Source organism: Macaca nemestrina, chromosome 8, assembly GCF_043159975.1.
Source record: "Macaca nemestrina isolate mMacNem1 chromosome 8, mMacNem.hap1, whole genome shotgun sequence".
Classification (NCBI taxonomy): Eukaryota; Metazoa; Chordata; class Mammalia; order Primates; family Cercopithecidae; genus Macaca; species Macaca nemestrina.
This window is the reverse complement of record NC_092132.1, coordinates 79,044,263-79,064,521: the sequence shown is the minus strand read 5'-3', so window position 1 is coordinate 79,064,521 and position 20,259 is coordinate 79,044,263. Positions and strand designations below refer to the sequence as shown.

General features: G+C 44.1%; 1 long non-coding RNA gene across 2 annotated transcripts in view; it reads right to left on the bottom strand.

The window, feature by feature from the left end:
• Positions 1 to 5,858: 5,858 nt before the first annotated feature.
• LOC139355832 (uncharacterized) overlaps positions 5,859 to 20,259 on the bottom strand; it is a 70,916-nt gene continuing 56,515 nt past the window's right edge. For both annotated transcript variants that reach the window (XR_011606970.1, XR_011606971.1), the window contains one exon: positions 5,859 to 10,351. This is a non-coding gene — a long non-coding RNA (uncharacterized lncRNA). The remainder of the gene's footprint in view (positions 10,352 to 20,259) is intronic.

The following is a 20,259-nucleotide window of genomic DNA, read 5'->3' as shown; positions in this document are numbered from 1 at the left end:
AGCTCTGGATCTGAAGGGAAGGGAGGTGACTGGAGATCCTGCAGAGCCCACTTTTTTGCAGGCATCATAATGTTCTCTTCATCCCCCTCTGCCCCAGCTGATGTAGCCAGTGGTGGTTCTGCTCTGCAGTCTGAGGTCCCTTCAAAGAGATGAGTGAGCAAGATTCTGCCTTCAAAGGCTCCTTTGTTCTTTTTTTCTCTCTTTAAACAGGGATCAGAGTTGAATTACCTTTTTGGAGATTTAGATGATAGTACCCCACTTTACTGTAAAAGAAAAAAAAAGAAAGCAAGAAAATAATTTGCTGCATTAAAACATATAACCAGGGAGGCCAAGAGAGTGGGTCATTTGAGGGTATGAGCACTGTAAGCCTCAACAAGAAGAATGCTTACTGTGTGTCCTCTGAATACCTGAATACTGTCTTCTGTCACAGCCTGGTGGTTATCTTAATGCAAATACTTTATTTTTAGTTTTTTACTGAAGAAGATATGCATAAGGAAAAGTGCACATATAAGTGTATAGCCTCACATAATGAGCACACTCAGGCAACTGGCACCCAGAAACAGAAAGACACAGGAAGCCCCTTCCCCTAACCTCCTCCAGGCACTCTGCCCCTGAAGAATAACTATTATCTCACCTTAAAACAGCATAGATTAATTTTGCTGTGTTTGTACCTGATACAGCTGAAATGATGAGTGTAATCTCTTGTGTCTGTATTATTTCCCTCATCATTGTTTGTGGGATTCATCCATATTGTTGTGTGTAGCTTATGCCAGTCTCCTCACTGCACATACCACAGTGAATATGCCACAGTGTATCCATTCTGCAGCTGAATGGCATCTGGTTAGCTTCCAGCTGGGCGCTATTTCAAATAATGCTGCTATGAATGTCTTGATACATGTTTTTGGTACACATAAGTAGCAAGTCATAATTTTTAGTAATGCTTGGTGTATTAGTTCATTCTCATGCTGCTAATAAAGATATACCTGAGACTGAGTAATTTATAAAGGAAAGAGGTTTAATTGACTCATAGTTCAGCATGGCTTGCGAGGCCTCAGGAAACTTACTCATGGCAGAAGGGTAAGCAAACACGTTCTTCTTCACATAGTGGCAGCAATGAGAGGTGCCAAGCAAAAGGGGGATAAGCCCCTTATAAAAGCATCAGATCTTGTGAGAACTCACTCACTATCACAAGAACAGCATGAGAGTAACCACCCCCATGATTAAATTGTCTCCCACCGGCTCCCTCCCACGACTCATGGGGATTATGGGGACTATAATTGAAGATGAGATTTGGGTGGGGACACAGCCAAACCATATCACCTGGCCTGAAAGAGGATGCTTATATATTTTTCTGTTTTCCAAGTTCCATTTTAGAAATCTCAGTAGGAAAGTGTGTGTTGAATGTATTTCAGAATCTATTAGAAAAAAAAAATAGGAAAATAAGATGATTTGATACTCACATCATCTCTCCACAATATTTTGGCAGTTTGTTCTCCAAAATCAAGCAGCAATGACTAAGATTACACAGCAGCTCTGCTTTTGGCAGCTGTGGGACTGCCGCATTCTCACCTGACAACCTCTTCCCACCTCCCAGCAACAACTTGTAATCACCTCAGTCATGTTGTCTATTTTCAGCTCATATAAAATTATTTCTCTTTTTTTCAAAATACTTTTTCCCAGTCTAATTTTGTCCTCCAAAAAATTCTCTGGTGAATTTGAAAATTAAAATTAAAGACACACTAGTTCAGCCTAGTATCCTGTTTTCAAAATGACACTGAAAAATGTTTTATGGGAGCTAATTGAGCTAATTGAAAAACAAAAAAGAAAAAGCTGTTCCCAGGCTGTGTGAGGGAAAGAGCTGGAGGTGAGGAGTGGGGTAAAACATGGCCCCCAAATTCTTTACCACTCCTTCCACCAAGAGGTAGAATCTGGGTGGTGCGTGACAGCTTGACGGATTGAGAAGCACAGACAAGGCACTGTGTGGCTTCAAGCCTGGGTCTGAGAGGGCCTTGCAGCTCCCTCTTGGAATCCAGCTGCCATGTTGTGAGATGCCCGAGTCACGTGGAGAGGCCACATGGAGAGGCCAGGTGGAGGCTTTGGTCAACAGTCCCATCTGAGACTGGCCTTTGAGTCATCCCAGCTATAATGGGTTGAATTGCATCCCCAAAGCTGATATGGTGAAGTCTAACCTCCAGTCCCTCAGAATGCACCTAATTTGGAAATAAAGTCATTGCAGATATAATTACTTGAGATGAGGTCACATCGCAGTAGAGTGGGCCCTTAACATGTCCTTACATAAGAGACACATTAAGTGTAAGACACAGACACATGGAGAAGACAGCCATGTGAAGATGGCGGCAGGGACTGAATGATGCTGCCTCAAGCCAAGGGACACCTGTGGTTACCAGAAGCTGGAAGAGGCAAGGGAGGATCCTCCCATAGACGCTTTGGAGGGGCATGGAACTGCTGATGTGTTGATTTTGGACTGTGAGAGAACACATTTCTGTTGTTCCAAGCCATTCAGTTTATAGCATGTTGCTATAGCAGCCTTGGAAAATGAATACCCCAGTCCAGATGCCAAATATGAGAGTAATGCCAGCCCCAGCTGACCAAGTCTTCCCAGATGAGGACCCAGCACTGGTGAACACACAAGCCATCCCCACCTTTCCCTATCTCAATTTCTGCCCCACAGAAAGAGTGAGCATGATACAGTGGTGGTTATTTTATGCTTCTAAATTTGAGGTGGTTTGACCTGCCCTGGTAGTAAGTGGAGAAGAAAACCATCACAGTTTCAGACCCAGGTGCCTCGGTCTACACTACACAAGGGGCAGACCGGTCATCTCTGCTCTGAAAGTGTGCTGAGCCCCAGTGTCCTTTGACAAAGAAGAGTAACTCAGTTGATCATCCCGCAGGAAGCATGAGCATTGAACCAGGAATAAGACACAATGTGTATTGAGGATTTACTAAAAGCCAGGTAATCCTCTAAGGCAAGCTTGTCCAAACCACAGCCCATGGGCCACATGTGGCCCAGGACAGCTTCGCATGTGGTACAACACAAATTCATAAACTTTCGTAAAACATTATGAGATTGTGTTTTTTGGTAGCTCATCAGCTATCGTTAGTGTTTGTGTATTTTATGTGTGGCTCAAGACAATTCTTCTAGGCTAAAAAACCTACCAGAGTCACAGAGTTAGTACATGGTAATATATAGGCTTCACACGTCAGGAGATGGCACCAAGAATCAAGAAGCTTACGACACTCATTGGAAAGAATGGATGTGATGGGGCTAGTTTCCAGAAGAGGACAGTGGCCTGAGTGTTTATCCACTTAATGGGCATTTCTTGAGCTCTGCTGTGTCACTGAACCGTGCTCTTCTGGAAGGCACAAACTAATAGGGGATTCAGACACGTAAACTCACAGATATCTTTTCTTTTTAGTTCAGGCCAAGGCTAAATTACTTCAAAAGAAACTGTTGTAATTAGGAAAATGAGAGAAAATAATGCAAACAAGAAAAGGAGCAGTGAGGTTCCCTAGCTGATAGAAGCAAAGAGAAACTTGAGATCAAAGATAGTTATAGTTCTTAACTATAAACAGAAAGTTTGGGATAAGTCAAGGAGTGGAATGAGAAATTCAGCAGTGGCCCGGTTCTGTGAGTCTCAGCAGTGCACCATAGACTTTCAGGACCCAAGGTGTCCGATTAAATTGGACCCAGCCCAGCTGGGACAAAAACACTCACAACCACATCTAGATGAGCTCATTTTTGGACTGCATTTTTCCCTCAATCAAAATATATCTTTTGGAGTCTCAAAGGAGAGGAAAAGGAGGAAACAGCAGAGATAATACCTCCAGTAGGAAAGGGCATTCTCTGGTTCTCCCACTGCTCAGGACAGCCTGGGCACCACATTCCGCAGAATGGTTACCTGCACTGATGGGAAAACACATTCCAGACTCGGAGCACGCCTGTCATGGTGGCCCTGGCTGTCATCCAGCCACTCTAAGGTGTTGCCCTCTTTTGCAAAATTGGCAGATAAAGGTCAATGAAGCCCCTGACCTTAGCTCGCTCCCCTGGACTTTTGTCCCGCCAGCCCATCACGACTGCGTTCACCATTTCTTCAAGTGGAATGTTTCTTCAACAACTTAAAATAGTTTCAAAAAATGTTTCACAGAAAAGAGAAAAGGTCAAGGTTACAGGGAGCTGGCTCACCTTTTTTTTTTTCTTTTTGACCACTGTTAGAAAATCATTTTGTGAGCTGAGATAAGGACTTTGGTTTTTATTTCTGAAATATTTTATTACTGTTTTTAAAAGACAGTGAAAAGCACTTCAGGACGTTCAGTTAGGGAAGAAGTGACCCGGCCCCAGTCCATGGTTTCCTCACACCCTCCATCACCTCCACTGCCTGCTACTCATCTGTAGGAACTGAGGAGACTGGAACCCCTAAAAGTCAAACAGCATTCTCGTTTCTGTTTACCAGGCAGCAATACATTACCTACTGATTTCAGAATAAGGGAAACATTTCCAGTAGAACATACAGTATCTTCCTTTGAGGATCTTTTTTTAACCTCCATTATCTTTATTGCAGCCAATGGACATAGAGATAGGGTCACAACCACAGCATAGGTGGAAAGAGCTCCAAATTCTCCTAGTTCCCACTGCGATGTCCTCTAAAGCTCTTAATGATATTTGCCCTTTCAACATAAAAGCCAATCACATAAAATGGAAGGATGGAAAGTCAATAGCTGATGCACTGGCAGGAAGACTGTCATTGCTCTCTTGTCACATGCAGATGAGGGACATTTCCCTCATCTAATCACCTTTGGTGCCAGAAGCAGCGTACTTCATGATTGGGGCAAACTCTGGGCCAGATCTTGTGGTTTGAAATTCAGGCTCTGCAGTTTACTGTGATTTTGAGTGACTGCTTAATCTCTCTGAGCCTCTTTTCTTCATCTGTAAAGTGGGGGTAATGATGGCATCCACTTCTTAGGGTAGTTGTAACCAATAGGTGAGTTAATACAGGAAAGCCCTTTAATAACTATGCCTTAATGTCTTTGCTATTACTTTTATTCCTATAAGAAAAGGAGCCAAAGAGTGGAATAAGATGAGTTTATATTGAGATCCTAAAAGACAGAAAGCTAGTCCCTGTTCTCAATCCTCCTTCTAAAACCACTTTAACCATCAGCTCCCATGATGGTATTCTCATCTATGCAGACAGCAAACTCAGCAACAAGAAAGAACTCTTAATACTTCTCAAGTCACCAGAAACTCATAGGAAGGCACAGAAGACCAAGTTACAAACTACTCCTTTCATTCCTGTATACATTCTCTATACCTGTTGACAAGCTGCCCTGTAGTGTATGATATGTAGGGCCAATTAATCAAGGATTATTTGAAAAACATTTTGGAAGAAAAAAAAATCAAGCAATGGATAAGGTTGAGTGGATTTGCCTAGCTTCAAATTGCATAATGCCAAAAAGTAGACTGAGAGGAAAGTGGGTAAGAAGAGCTAAACCATAAGGGCTCCCTTCTTTCTACTTTTGTACCATGCCTGCCCTTATTTCATAATCAGTTTTCTTACTGGCATAGTGGCTCATGCCTGTAATCCCAGCATTTTGGGAGGCTGAGGCATTAGGATTGTTTGAGCCCAGGAGTTTGAGACCAGCCTGGGCAACATAGTGCAACCCCATCTTTACAAAACAATTTAAAATTAACTGGGCATGGTGGCATGGGCCTATAGTCCCAGCTACTCAGGAGGCTGAGGTGGGAGGATCACCTGAGCCCGGGAGGTCAAGGCTGCAGTGAGTGGTGAGCACGCCACTGCACACCAGCCTAGGTGACAGAGCAAGGCCCTGTCTCAAAAAAAAAAAAAAAAAGGTGTCTGTATCCTCTAAAGTCTATATCCTTCCTCCTAGCACAATGTCTTACACATATCTCTCTTATTTTTCAAAAAAAGAATGACAGGATGGATAGATGAAAGAAACATACATATATATGTGATAGGTAGATATACAGATTATTGAGAAACAGAAAGAGAGAGATATGTGAGTTACTTCCTATTCTTAATCCATTTGGAAGGTAAGTATCTAGTTTTTCACAAGTACTCACGATCTCAGTTATGGAAATCTCTGGGTTTCACTTAAATCAGTTTTCTGTACAGGAATAGGCTTTTTGTGCATTTCATTATACCACAAATTTTCTTTTCAATTTCCACGAAAATTTTATCTTTCATTTCATATGAGCAATTTTCATACTAGCTGAGACACCAGCTGAAACTGTTTTACAAAGTGATTTTTCTTTCTTTCTTTAGAGAGTGTATGGCGAATTGCTTGTATTCATAGAACCGGGTCACTGCTGAATTTTACATTCCATTGTTTCATTTACCCAAGACTTCGGTTTTCTAGTTAAGAACTAAAACTGTCTTTGATCTCAACTTTCTCTTTACTTCTGTCAACAATACTTGGTCACCCTTCCTTTCAAATCTTTTTTTTTTTTTTTTTAACCACAGAAAAATCAGTTTTCTTTTACTTCATGAATACCACCATGAGATGTGGACGCCTGGGCAGTCAGCTAGATGAACTCACTGAGCATCTTGATCTCAGACCAGTCTGGAAATATGATATATCATGGAACTTGCTCCCCATTTGAGCCCCCATGACATAATGTCTTAACTTGCAGGTCACCTTCATACATATTTGTATTACTTGTCTCAGCATAAATGAAATGCTTCAATAACAACCAAATCTCTTATGTATAACTATCTGAAGAGGGGCATCAATATTTCAAAACATTTTCTATAAAGTAAGATGGTGAGCAGATTTGGGGGTTTTGTTCCGCAACATTTTTTTCCAGTGTCTATTGGAGATAACACCATTCACCTTAAGCTTTAGAGATGAAGGAATATTTTTAATAAGGAGTGATGGCAAATAGTGTATGCTATAAAGTAGTATGTGTAACTCAAATTCAGTATCCTTGCTTTTCAGTTTCCATTCAAGAGTTCAAAAATCCAGCCTGTTGGATTTCTGAACTTGATTTTGAGGCTTGAGCATATAGAGTACTACTTGCTTTTCTGGAATTACTTGGCTTGAGTTACATCCTGTGAAATATTCCAGGGATTGCTGTCTATTCGTTTTGAATCTATCTAAGATAAATCGGATAACACTAAAGATACTTCCTTTATTGCCCAGAAATAGACTGAGCTTAAATTTCAAGTCTGTTATTAAAACTGAAAAATGCTTCCCCTAGGAAATCTCCTTCAAGATTGTCCTTGAAGAATGGAAGCTTCTCCTGGGCTGAGTGTTCTTTTTCCTTCCTCGTTGGCCCTTGATCTTTCTGCTTTCATCTCGATCTCAGCCCAGCTTGCGCCTCATTAAAACCACCTCACTGTGGACTGATGAATGAAAAGGAAATCCATGCCATGTAAAAGAAACCCCTTTCTGACAACCCAGCACCATAAAAGACAAAATCTCTTCATTGATAACAATGCTAACGTTGGGGTAACACTTGAGTGGATTTTCAAAGCCCTCAGTTCCATGGGCATTCTCTCCTTAGAGCTCTGAGGTTGGCAATTCTCCCTGTGAAGTGATGGTAATTATCCATCCAGACCTCTTGACTGTTGTGAGACAATCCTGGGACCTCCATTCGGGGCATTAGATGTAACTAAACTTCTAATTACCACATTATGCAGCCTTGAAATAAATTGAAATCTGAGATTTCATTCAATTAAGAAAAGGCGCCCGGAGTCCACTTAGCGATGCAGTGCCGACTAGAGCTGCTCATGGCTCGGAGCCAGCTGTACCTAAATGGCGACGTGGCTTCTCCACCATGCTCACACTTTACGGCGATTGCTTTGCCCAGATCAACTGGGCAGCAGTGTGTCCATTATTAAGAGACCTGTATAAGTCCATTCTTTTTACAAAACAGACACTCTCACATAATCATTGAGGGGTATAAGCATCATTTGAGTTTACTTTACAGCAGTTTTCCCAATGTCAGATGTCAGAATGCCCTAAGGTGCATATTAAAATATCCTACTCCAGACCCACCAAAGCAAATTTTCCAGGAGATTCTCATGCTCAGGAATGTATGGGAAACACCAGTTTCATAGCAATCTTTATCTTTGAAATGGGTGCAAAAACACAATTCACTTTTATCGCAAACATGTATGAAGTGAATAATGTGTCCTTCCTGCAATGTTCTCTGACAGACACAAAGAGAAATTAAATGATAAATTAATAATAAAATATGTCCGTCTTATATACCAGGTGCTTTGTATAGTCATCTCCAGATTTTCACAACAAATATATGAGGTAAATTGTAGTTTTCCATCTTACGGATAAGAAACTGAGGCTGAGAAAGAATAAGTCACTTGCTTAATTGCATAGCTAGTAAATGGTGGAACCCCAGTCATTCCAGCTCCTCATCCCATGTGCCAATCATTACTTTCCCTGATTTCCCTTTCTCCTCAAGCAAGATAAGATGCGTGCTTGGAGCACAACACAAGACAAAATGTGTGTGGGCCCCGTGAGGCTGGCCAAGTTCTAACAGCGCTCAGCGAAGAACTATTGGTGTAGTCTCGATCAAGTCAGAAAGACTTCAAGGAGGAAGCAAGGAGGACAGGTAAGATGAGGTAGGTGGGAAGAAGGGAGTGTTATAGGAAGGAGAAAGGGCAATAGGGAAAAGAGCATATTGCTTTTTAAAAACAGTAACAATAAGTATTTATCAAGCACTGAAATGCCAGACATTTTCTCTGTGCTTTAAATGTGTTCTCACGTTTAGTTTAATGCTCACATCAGCCCAGTGACAGCAGGGACTCAAAGCCCCATTTTGACTTTTTGAAGTCCCATGTCACAGAGAACAACTAAAGTTCTGTCCACTTTTTTCCTTCCCTCCCCTTGTCCCTTGTGAGGAAATTCACACTCCAGCGAGGAAATTCACACAGCGTGAACCTTCTGCAGACGGGCCAGCTGGTGCTGGGAGAGGGCCAGTCCAAATGTTGGGAACCCCAGAGAAAGTTTTATTTCATGTTGCTAAGCAAATGCTGAAGTATGTGGAGCTTATGAAAACCACTTGAAGTGGACTAAATTGTTCATAATAATTAAATGTTCCGGGCTCTTCAGAAAGTTCCATGGTTATTAGTCATGTTCTTTGATCCACGAACTTGCTCTCCTCAGAGTGTGAATCAGAGGCGCAGCCCCTTTGTGTGCGACACTGAAGGGCCCTGAGACAGGGGTGGGTGCGGGTGGTGGGGGTGGTGGGTTAGGCATGGACAGCGCTGCTCAGGGAGACAGGACCATTTCTCGGCTTTGTAATTGCCTTTAATGTTCTTTTTAAAAACTTTACACTAAGAATTGCACAGAACTGGGGACTGGACTTTAAATGATTGAATTTGGTCTCCCTCCAGTGCCCCATCCTTCCCTTCCCTGGCACCCAGCATCTTTATGCCTCAGGCACCAAAGCTGTCAGGGGAGCCTGACCCAGGAGGCAGACTTGCCATGTGCCGCAGCTGGTATTCTTCCTCTCTCACTTCCTTGCAATCTCTTATCAAAACTCAACAGCATAGATTCCCATTCCATCACTGCTAAAAGATAATGATGAGAAAGGAACAAACTGCACCTGTTCTAGGAGGCACATCAAAGGTGCTCTTCAAATGTTAACTCTTCCAATATTCACCATAACTTTAGGAGTAAGAAATATTTTAATTGATGAGAAAAATAAGGGGGGGTTGAGTGATGGAAGGTTATGTTGTTAATAAGCAGCAGAGACAAGATGTGAATCCAGGACCGAGTCAAAAGTCCATCATTTTCTACTGTACATGGGTCCTTGGAGAAGCAGATGCAGAGTCAGGATTAAACATGTAAGTGATTTACTGGGGAGCCCATGTTAAGGAAAGGGGAGGGAGCAGGAGCAGGCAAGGAGATCCTGCAGGTGAAAACGCAGGTCTGGCCCCTGTGAAGGAGAGAGAGAAGGGCAGGATGGGCTAGGAGACCCTTAGCTGCAGCACAGTTCCTAGAAAGGTTAGGCCAGCTGATAGGGATCCCTGAGCCAAAGTGGCCTGTTGGAAGAGCCCTGCATCTCTAGGGAGATCTAGAGGTCTCTAAGAGCATTAGGATTGGGCCATGCTCAGCCCTGGGCTGGGAGCAGCCTGGGGGACATTGGCCTCACTGTGAACAGGTGGTGGATCCAGACGGGAGCTGCTGGGCTGTCAGTCAATGTTCTCTGCAGCAGGAGATCCGAGGTCAGAGTTGTGCCTCTTCATGGCCACCGCGGTCACCCCATTACACGGCAAGATCTACTTTACACAGATTTGGGAAGCAGCTCCTCCATGGATCCCATAGGCCACTCTTCCTGAGGAGAGATCTGGATGACAGAGGTTAGGAATAGGAGCTGCAGTTCTCCTTGTTAAGTCCTGGGACCCCATCTGGTTCTCATCCTCTGCCTCCTCCACTGTCCGTTCAAAGGTCCCTCATCCTCAGCTACTACCTAGGCGGGGCTCGGAGGACAGGGCTGTGGCATGTGTCCATTCACAGTTGAAATGGGGCACAGGAGTATTTGTAGGTATCCAAGTGGATGCCCTGGGTTCTGGGTTATGCAAATTACTCCCTGTCCCCATTGTATAGAAGCACCCTATCTCCTCTGCTGACAGGGGCAGTGACACCCACCAGGATGGTAAGCCCTCCTCCCACCAGCTGGTCCTTGGACACAAGGAGTCCAAAGTGCCTTTGTGGCAATCTCAGCTTATAGTGCAATGGGACCCTTGTTGTGCCCTCTTGCAAGAGCACACTCCCCACTGGAAACTCCCAATTGTGAGAAAAGGAATCACAAAATCCCCATGTACCATTAGGAGTGATAAGTAGAGCCATCCCTGCTTTTGCCTTTTGGTTCCAGACCCATGCATTCTTCCATAAGGAACACAGTGGCATATATAGGCCTCTGATTTAATGTATGCACAGCTACAGCCTGGAGGATGGCACCCACTCTCCGAATGCTGCCTCCAAGCTGGCTTTTGAGCTATGCCTTTAGAAGGCCATTCCAGTCCTCTACAAGGCTGGCTGCTTCTGGATTTGGTGTGTGATACATGGTCATGGGACCACTCCTGTACCCACAGCTAGTTCCCTGGTCAAGTGTTACACTCTGTGTGAGCCCATGCCTGTGAATAGGATATTCTGTAAGTCCAGCGATGGTGCTGGCTGAGGGGCTGACATGGGAAGGCAAACCATGTACAGAACAGGTGTCTACTCCTGTGATAATGAGTTGCCAGCCCTTCGGGATAGAAAGGGCTCAATGTAGTTGCCTTACCACAAGAGGCTATCTGTCCCCTCGAGGAATATTGCCATACCAGGGGCTCAGTGTAGTGTCTGTGGCTGACAGGTTGCATACTCAGGCAGCAGTAACTCCCATGCTAATTGGTACTCCCTGCTTCTGGGCCCACACTCAACTTCCATCTCCTTCCCTCCATGCATGTGCCCTTTTTGCCAGTTATGGTGGCTGATGGCGAAGGCTGCTCACCTCATCTGCTGAGCTACTTTGTCTACTTGGTTATTCAAGTAACCAAGTAACCAGGTGAATGCTTTCTGGTGGGTGCTAATATGTGATACAAGTGTCTTCCCACATCAGTACATCCATTCCCAAGCCTGTAGCTCAGACCTCCTTGTCTCCAGTCTCCCAGTTCTCCCCTTACCGGATGTCCAGGCCATTGGCCACTTCCCACGAATCTAGTTCTGTGATTTATATTATCATCTCCGACCTCAGAAGAGCACCATCAACAAGCCCTGTAGACTCAGATTTCCCAACAGCCGTGGTGACTGCCATGTCATCTGGGCCCTCCCCGGGAACATCATCCTCTGATCAGTCTCCTGGTCTTGCATAATACACCCACTCTAGCATGCCTACTTCCCTGTGCTTTTTTATGCCTTCCTCTGCTGTCTGCCAAGGAAACTCTTGCATTTTCACTTTGCTCAGCAAGGGCCGTCACTCTTTCCAGGTTTCTATGAGCCACTCTAGCAATGAATTTGCCTCAACCCCAGGGGTCATCACTAGTATTCAATCCCATGTTTCAACAAAGGGTGCCCAAGAAAATGAGTTTTTGTTAATCTAATCATACACTCCAGCCCCTTTGATCCAGCACCTTCAAAAGCTATTTCCAGGAGTACTCCTCTGACAGCAGCTACATTCTAGCAAGTCCTGAAGCCTCTTCGGTGTATAATCTCTTTCCTCCTTCTCAGACCCAGCAAGTCCTCAACCAGATAATGCTGGGATTTAACCTGATGTTCACCTGGCAGCCAGATGAGGACATGGCAGCAGCTCCTGTTGACCCATGGAGGAGAGGTTTCTGCAGCCTCTCCCACAGAGGGGAAACACTAGCTTGTTCTAAGAAAGGGTGGGTTGCCTTGGCAAACTCAGAGGATTTGGGGCAGTCTTCAGAGATGTCCACTTAGATGTCTCCCTTCCATGTTCCAGGGCCCCAGGTTTTCTCATCCAGGGCCCTGACCTTAGCATAATGGACCTGCTCTGCAATTCTAAGTAGCTGTCTAACAGATAGACACTGCTCAGCTGTGTCCAGTGTCAACTGCAGGAGATGGGGGGTCTCTTTGTACACTGCCAAAGAGAACCTCTGGCTCTCACATTTAGACTTTAACTGTTTGTCAAGGCCTCAGTTTCTCACTAGAAACGTTCCCATCTCATCCTCTGAAGGGCATCAGTGCAAATGAGTAGTAACCAGCCAACCTCACTGCCCTTGTAGACATCTACCCCTGCCCCTGCAATTTTCAAACTCCTGAATCATTACTCCTGCAAGGTGGCTCCCATCACTGGGGAGTTTTCCAGGTTACCATGGGCAAAAAGTTTAGTATTTGGGCCTCCACTCAGTGCCAGAGATCACTCATTTTCTATCTATCACTCAGGATGGTGCCCTCTTTGCCTTCCAGGCTGTGAGTAAGCCCATCTCACAACCCCATTTTACCACCTGTCTTTTCACCCAGCTCCTGACATTACATGTGTTAGTTTGGGTCCTCCGGGGGTTAAGTGTGCAAGAGGCTTGTTGGAGGAAATGTCCCGTGAAGGATAAAGGGGAGGGAGCAGGAAGAGGCAGGCACTGCCTTCAGGCCACAATGCAGGTTGAATGCCTGCGAAGGAGACGGGGAGGGAGGAGCTTGGATAGGAAGAGTCTGGGACTGTGCACAGTTCCTTGAAAAGTTCAGTCAGCTGATGGGGAGCTGTTGAATCAGAGTCATGTGTCGGAGGAGTCCCGCATCCCTCAGGAATGGACCTGTAGTAATACCACCACCATGGTCAGTCACCAGCTGGGAGCAGTCCACAGGAAATGTGGCATAGGGGCAAACACAGTGGACAGTCCGGAGTGCTAACTGTTGGGGGCATCAGCCAAAGCTGCTCCCTACAGCAGAACTTGGCAGTGCATTTTCATGAGCACCTCAATAACACACTAATGCCCAGACTAAGTCTGGCCATGACGTTAAAGACAGATAATGGCTTGAGATTTTAGTCACCCTAGATAACATTCACATTTTGATAGCTATATATTAAAAAATTACAACGATAGAGGGATTTTAAGATGTGTAGCAGGACCAAAGGGAAAAAGATAATTTGGTGCAATTGAATCTCCCTTTGCCCTCCTCAAATCAGATCACATAGGAAGCTACTCTGTATGGTGCCATTTTTGAAGAAATACATGCCCTTGATAACCTTATAAAATGGAAATGATATCATTTTAGAATTCAAAGGAAGATGGTTCAATTAGGGAGTTGGGAATGAAATGCTCAAAATAAAGTCATTTCTGCCTTCCTATCTTGGGCAGAGAAGTGAATAGTGTTACAGTTGAATGAAGCAATTTTTCCACCTGCATTTTTAATAGCCAGGGAAAGAGAATGGTAATGCCAGTCTGCACAGACTCTTAAAATTGGAAGGGACCCAATAAATCATGTTCATTGTACATTAATCTCCTATTAGCAGTAAAACCTGTGCAAGATTCTCACCCTCAATTCCTAAGACGTTAATTGTCCTAGACTTGTTTGCCTCCAGTGACAGGGACCTCACTACTTCCTGAGATAGCCAATTTTGTGGTTAGACTGCTCTAGTTTTATAATGTTGTTTTCAAAAGTAATTGAATCAGCACTATTTGCCACACTTGGCCATGTATTATCAAATATTATCTCACTGACTCCCTAAAATTACCAGGGAGGAAGAATTTCTTTTCCTATTTCATAAAAGGGGAACCTGAGATTCAGAGTGGCTAAGTGGTTTGCTCAATGTCACACAACTGGAATTCAGTTCCAAGCCCGGTTCTCTTTCTCCATCTCCCCACAAACACCTTAGAGTGTGCTTGAATCTGTCTCTAATTTTCACTTCCACTGATTCCAGTTCATACTCAGAAATCTCACAGAACAAGCCTACTCTTATCATACACATGATGTTCCTTCCAGTGTCTGGGTCAGCCCTTGCATTATACTGTATGTCATTTTAGTTTCCAGATTAAATGCCCAATTTCAACTGTTTCTCAAATGTATCATTCCCAGATAAGCTCAGAGAGTCTCACCCAGACGCATTTCAGGTTTCTAATATCCCTTTTAATGTGACACATCTTGAACTGAGCACATCCTCCAAGCATGTTATGACTTGTGTGATGTGGAAAGAAGCTATCACCTCTCTTTCCCCACACACTGTACTTCTGTTGATGCAATGACATCGTGCTATTGACTCTAAAAACATATAAGCAATTAATGCCACTAAATCCTTTTTCACACAGGCAGTTATTAAATTGTATCTTCCTCATTCTATACAGGTACAATGAGTTTTTTGAATCATATTCATTCTGCTTAACTTAAAAATATTTCAAAAATATTGTTATACTGTTTATTGTATATTGCAATACTGTTAAATTAATAGTCTTTTTTTTTTTTTTTTTTTGAGACAGAGTTTTGCTGCTGTTGCCCAGGTTGGAGTGCAATGACACAATCTCGGCTCATCGCAACCTCCACCTCCTGGGTTCAAGTGATTCTCCTGCCTCAGCCTCCCGAGTAGCTGGGGTTACAGGCATGCACCACCACACCTGGCTAATTTTGTAATCTTAGTAGAGAGGGGGTTTCTCCATGTTGGTCGGACTGGTCTTGAACTCTCGACCTCAGGTGATCCACTCGCCTCAGCCTCCCAAAGTGCTGGGATTACAGGTGTGAGCCACTGCGCCCGTGTTAGTCCTCTTAACATGATTTCAATGCCAGTTTCAATTTCAATTGAAGATGACCTGATTTCAGATGCTACCAAATCATGTCATCATCAATAAGTTAGTGTTTTTTGAGAGAGCCTGTCCCACTACCACATATTGCAGGACCTACTAAAATGTGATGTTTTTTAGGCCAGATGAGGTGACTCATGCATGTAATCACAGCACTTTGGGAGGCCGAGGCGGGTGGATCACTTGAGGTCAGGAGTTCAAGATCAACCTATCCAACATAGCAAAACCCCGTCTCTACTGAAAATACAAAAATTGGCTGGGTGTGGTGGCATGTGCCAGTAATCCCAGCTACTTGGGAGGCTGAGGCACGAGATCACTTGAGCCTGGGAGGCAGAGGTTGCAGTGAGCCAAGATCACACCCACAGCACTTCAGCCTGGGTGACAGAGTGAAACTCCATCTCAAACAAAATGTAGTATCTTAGTCTATTTTATGCTATTATAGTAGAATACCACAGACTAGGTAATTTATAATGAAGAGAAATTTATTTGGCTTGCAGTTCTGGAGGCTAGGAAGTCCAAGATCAAGGCACGACATCTGGTAAGGGCCTTCTTGTTATGTCAAAACATGGCAAAAGGCATCAAACCGCAAGAGTGCACAAAAGGAGGCCAACCTTAATTTTATAATAAACTCATTCCCACAACAACATTAATCTATTCATGAGGGCAGAGTCCTCATGACCTAATCACCCCTCAAAGGTCCTACCACTTAATACTATCGCAATTAGCCAGTAAGTTTCAACACCTAAATTATGGAGGAGACACATTCAAACCACAGCATACTACCCCCGCCCACTTATGTGCTTCTCACATGCAAAATACACTCATTACATCTTCATAACCCCCAAAATCTTAATTTGTTCCAACATCAAAAGTCCAAAGTCCAGTGTCTCATCTGAATCAGATATGGATGAGACTCAAGGCATGATTAATTCCAAGGCAAATTTCTCTTTAGCTGTCAGTCTGTGATATTAACAAGTTACACACTTCCAAAATATAATAGTGGGACAGGCCTAGGATAGATATTTCCATTGCAAGAGGGAGAACTAGGCAAAAAGAGAGGGGTAAACAGTTCCAAATAAGTCCAAAACCCAACAGCAAAAACAACATTGAGACTTAAAGCTGGAGAATAACCTCTTTGACTTCATCTTCCCCATTCTGGACATACTGAGGTGGGAGTTGGTCTCCCAAGGCCTCAGGCAGCCCCACCCTTATGGAACTCTGTTCCAGGAGTCAAGGTCAAAGACCAAATACAGTTTATTATTACGCCATAGCCCAAAATGAGAAACAGCCCAGATGTCCTTCAACAGGTGAATGGTTTAAAAACTGTGATATAACAATATCATGCAGTACTACTCAGCAATTAAAAAGAATAAACAATTTATGCTCATAACAACTTGGCTTTGCTGGGCTCAGTTCACCCAGCAGCTCTAATACATTGAAGTCTGGTCCCTGCAGCTTTTCCAGGCTGGAGTTGCATGCTGATGACCTTACAATTCTAGGGTCTTTGAGGCTGCCACCCTCCCACAGCTCCGCTAAGCATTGCCCTTATAGGGACTCTCCATGGTGGCTCTGCCCCTATGATAAGTCTCTGCCTGAGTCCCTAGGCTGTCCACAATATCTTTTGAAATCTAAGTGGAGGCTTCCATGGCCCCACAACCCTCACATGGGGTTGAATCTGAGTGTCTGCAGATTCAGCACTACATGGATGCTGCCAAAGCTTACTGCTTGCACCCTTCAGAGCTATGGCATGGGCCACACTTGGGACTTCTGGAGTGGTTGGAGAACTTGAGGAGCACTGTGCCAGAATGTAAGGAATAAAGTCCCAAGGCAGTGCAGGGTAGCAAATGGTGAGGTCTTGCAGGCACTGCTCTGGAAACCTTGCCTTCAAAGTCCTAGCTTGCCCCAAAGATCTCTGAAATGCCTTTGAGGTCATTCTCCCATTGTCTTAATGAATAGAATCTGGCTTCCTTCTACCCACATTAATCTCTTAGAAAATGGTCACTTGGCCACACCTTTAGTATTCTTCCCCCCATCATGCATTTTTATTCTCTTACATGGCCAGGTTGAGCCACATAAGAGAATAAACCTTTTCCAAAACCTTTTCATTCTGCTTCCCTTTTAATTATAAATCTCGTTTTTAAATAATTTCTCTCAAGATGGCCGAATAGGAACAGCTCCGGTCTGCAGCTCCCAGCGAGATTAAGGCAGAAGGTGGGTGATTTCTGCATTTCCAACCGAGGTACCCAGTTCATCTAATTGGAAATGGTTGGACAGTGGGTGCAGCCCATGGAGGGTGGGCCGAAGCAGGGTGGGGCATCACCTCACCCGGGAAGTGCAAGGGGTCAGGGAATTTTTTCTCCTATCCAAGGGAAGCCATGAGGGACTGAGCCTGAGGAACTGTGCACTCCAGCCCAGATATTGTGCTTTCCCATGGTCCTCCCAACCAGCAGACCAGGAGATCCCCTCTGATGCCTACCCCACCAGAGCCCTGGGTTTCAAGCACAAACCTGGGCGGCAATTTGGGCAGACAGCGATCTAGCTGCAGGAGGTTTTTTTTGTTTGTTTTTTTGTTTTTTGTTTTGTTTTGTTTTTCTCCCATACCCCAGTGGCATGTGGAATGCCGGCAAGACAGAGCTGTTCACTCCCCTGGAAAGGGGTGCTGAAGCCAAGTGGTCTGGCTTGGCAGGTCCCACCCCCATGGAGCCCAGCAAACTAAGATCCACTGGCTTGAAATTCTTGCTGCCAGCACAGCAGCAGTCTGAGATCGGCCCAGGATGCTGGAGCTTGGTGAAGGAGGGGCATCCCCCATTGCTGAGGCTTGAGGAGGTGGTTTTACCTTCACAGTGTAAACAAAGCTTTCTGGAAGTTTGAACTTGGTGGAGCCCACTGCAGCTCAGCAAGGCTGTTACGGCCAGACCGCCAGATTTCACCTTTCTGGATAGGACATCTCTGATAAAAAAAGACAGCAGCCCCAGTCAGGGATTTACAGATAAAACTCCCATCTCCCTGGGACAGAGCTCCTGGGGGAAGGGATGGCTGTGGGCACAGCTTCAGCAGACTTAAATGTCCCTGCCTGATGGCTCTGAAGAGAGCAATGGACCTCCCAGCACACCATCCAAGCTCTGCTAAGGGCCAGAATTCCTCCTCAAGTGGGTCCCTCACCCATGTATCCTGACTAGGAGACATCTCCCAGTAGGGGATGATGGACACCTCATACAGGAGAACTCTGGCTGGCATCTGGCAGGTGCCCCCCTGGGATGAAGCTTCCAGAGGAAAGAACAGGCAGCAATCTTTGCTGTTCTGCAGCCCCCAACAGGTGATACCCAGGCAGACAGGGTCTGGAGTGGACCTCCAGTAGACTCCAACAGACCTGCAGCAGAGGGGCCTGACTGTTAGAAGGAAAACTAACAAACAGAAAGGAATAGCACATCCACTCAAACACCTCATCCAAAGGTCACCAACATCAAAGACCAAAGTTAGATAAATCCACAAAGAGGGGGAGAAACCAGCACAAAAAGGCTGAAAATTCCAAAAACCAGAATGCCTCTTCTCCTCCAAAAGATCACAACTCCTCACCAGCAAGGGAACAAAACTGGATGGAGAATGAGTTTAACGAATTGACAGAAGTAGGCTTCAGAAGGGTAATAGAAAACTCCTCCAAGCCAAAGGAGCATGTTCTAACCCAATGCAAGAAAGCTAAGAACCTTGAAAAAAGGTTAGATGAATTGCTAACTAGAAAAACCAGTTTAGAGAAGAATATAAATGACCTGATGGAGCTGAAAAACACAGCACGAGAACTTTGTAAAGCATACAGAAGTATCAATAGCTGAATCGATCAAGCAGAAGAAGGGATATCAGAGATTGAAGATCAACTTAATGAAATAAAGTGAGAAGACAAGATTAGAGAAAAAAGAATAACAAGGGATGAACAAAGCCTCCAAGAAATATGGGATTATGTGAAAAGACCAAATCTACATTTGATTGGTATACCTGAAAGTGAAGGGAAGAATGGAACCAAGTTGGAAAACACTCTTCAGGATATTATCCAGGAGAACTTCCCCAACCTAGCAAGACAGGCCAACATTCAAATTCAGGAAATACAGAGAACACCACAAAGATACTCCTCAAGAAGAGCAACCTCAAGACACATAATCATCAGATTCACCAAGGTTGAAATGAAGGAAAAAATGTTAAGGGCAGCTAGAGAGAAAGGTTGAGTTACCCACAAAAGGAAGCCCATCAGACTAACAGCGGATCTCTCAGCAGAAACCCTACAAGCCAGAAGAGAGTTGGGGGCCAATATTCAACATTCTTGAAGAAAAGAATTTTCAACCCAGAATTTCATACCCAGCCAAACTAAGCTTCAAAAGCGAAGGAGAGATAAAATATTTTACAGACAAGCAAACGCTGAGAGATTTTGTCACCACCAGGCCTGCCTTATAAGAACTCCTGAAGGAAGCACTAAACATGGAAAAGAACAACCAGTACTAGCCACTGCAAAAACATACCAAATTGTAAAGACCATCAACACTATGAAGAAACTGCATCAACTAATGGGCAAAATAACCAGCCAGCATCATAATGACATGATCAAATTCACACATAACAATATTAACCTTAAATGTAAATGAGCTAAATGTCCCAATTAAAAGACACAGACTGGCAAATTGGATAGAGTCAAGACCCATGTGCTGTATTCAGGAGACCCACCTCATGTGCAAAGATAAACGCAGGCTCAAAATAAAGGGATGGAGGAATATTTACCAAGCAAATGGAAGGCAAAAAAAAACCCACCGGAGTTGCAATCTTAATCTCTGATAAAACAGATCTTAAACCAACAAATATCAAAAGAAACAAAGAAGGGCATTACATAATGGTAAAGGGATCAATGCAACAAGAAGCGTTAACTTTTCTAAATATATATGCACCCAACACAGGACCACCCAGATTCATAAGGCAAGTTCTTAGATACCTACAAAGAGACTTAGACTCCCACACAATAATAGTAGGAGATTTTAAC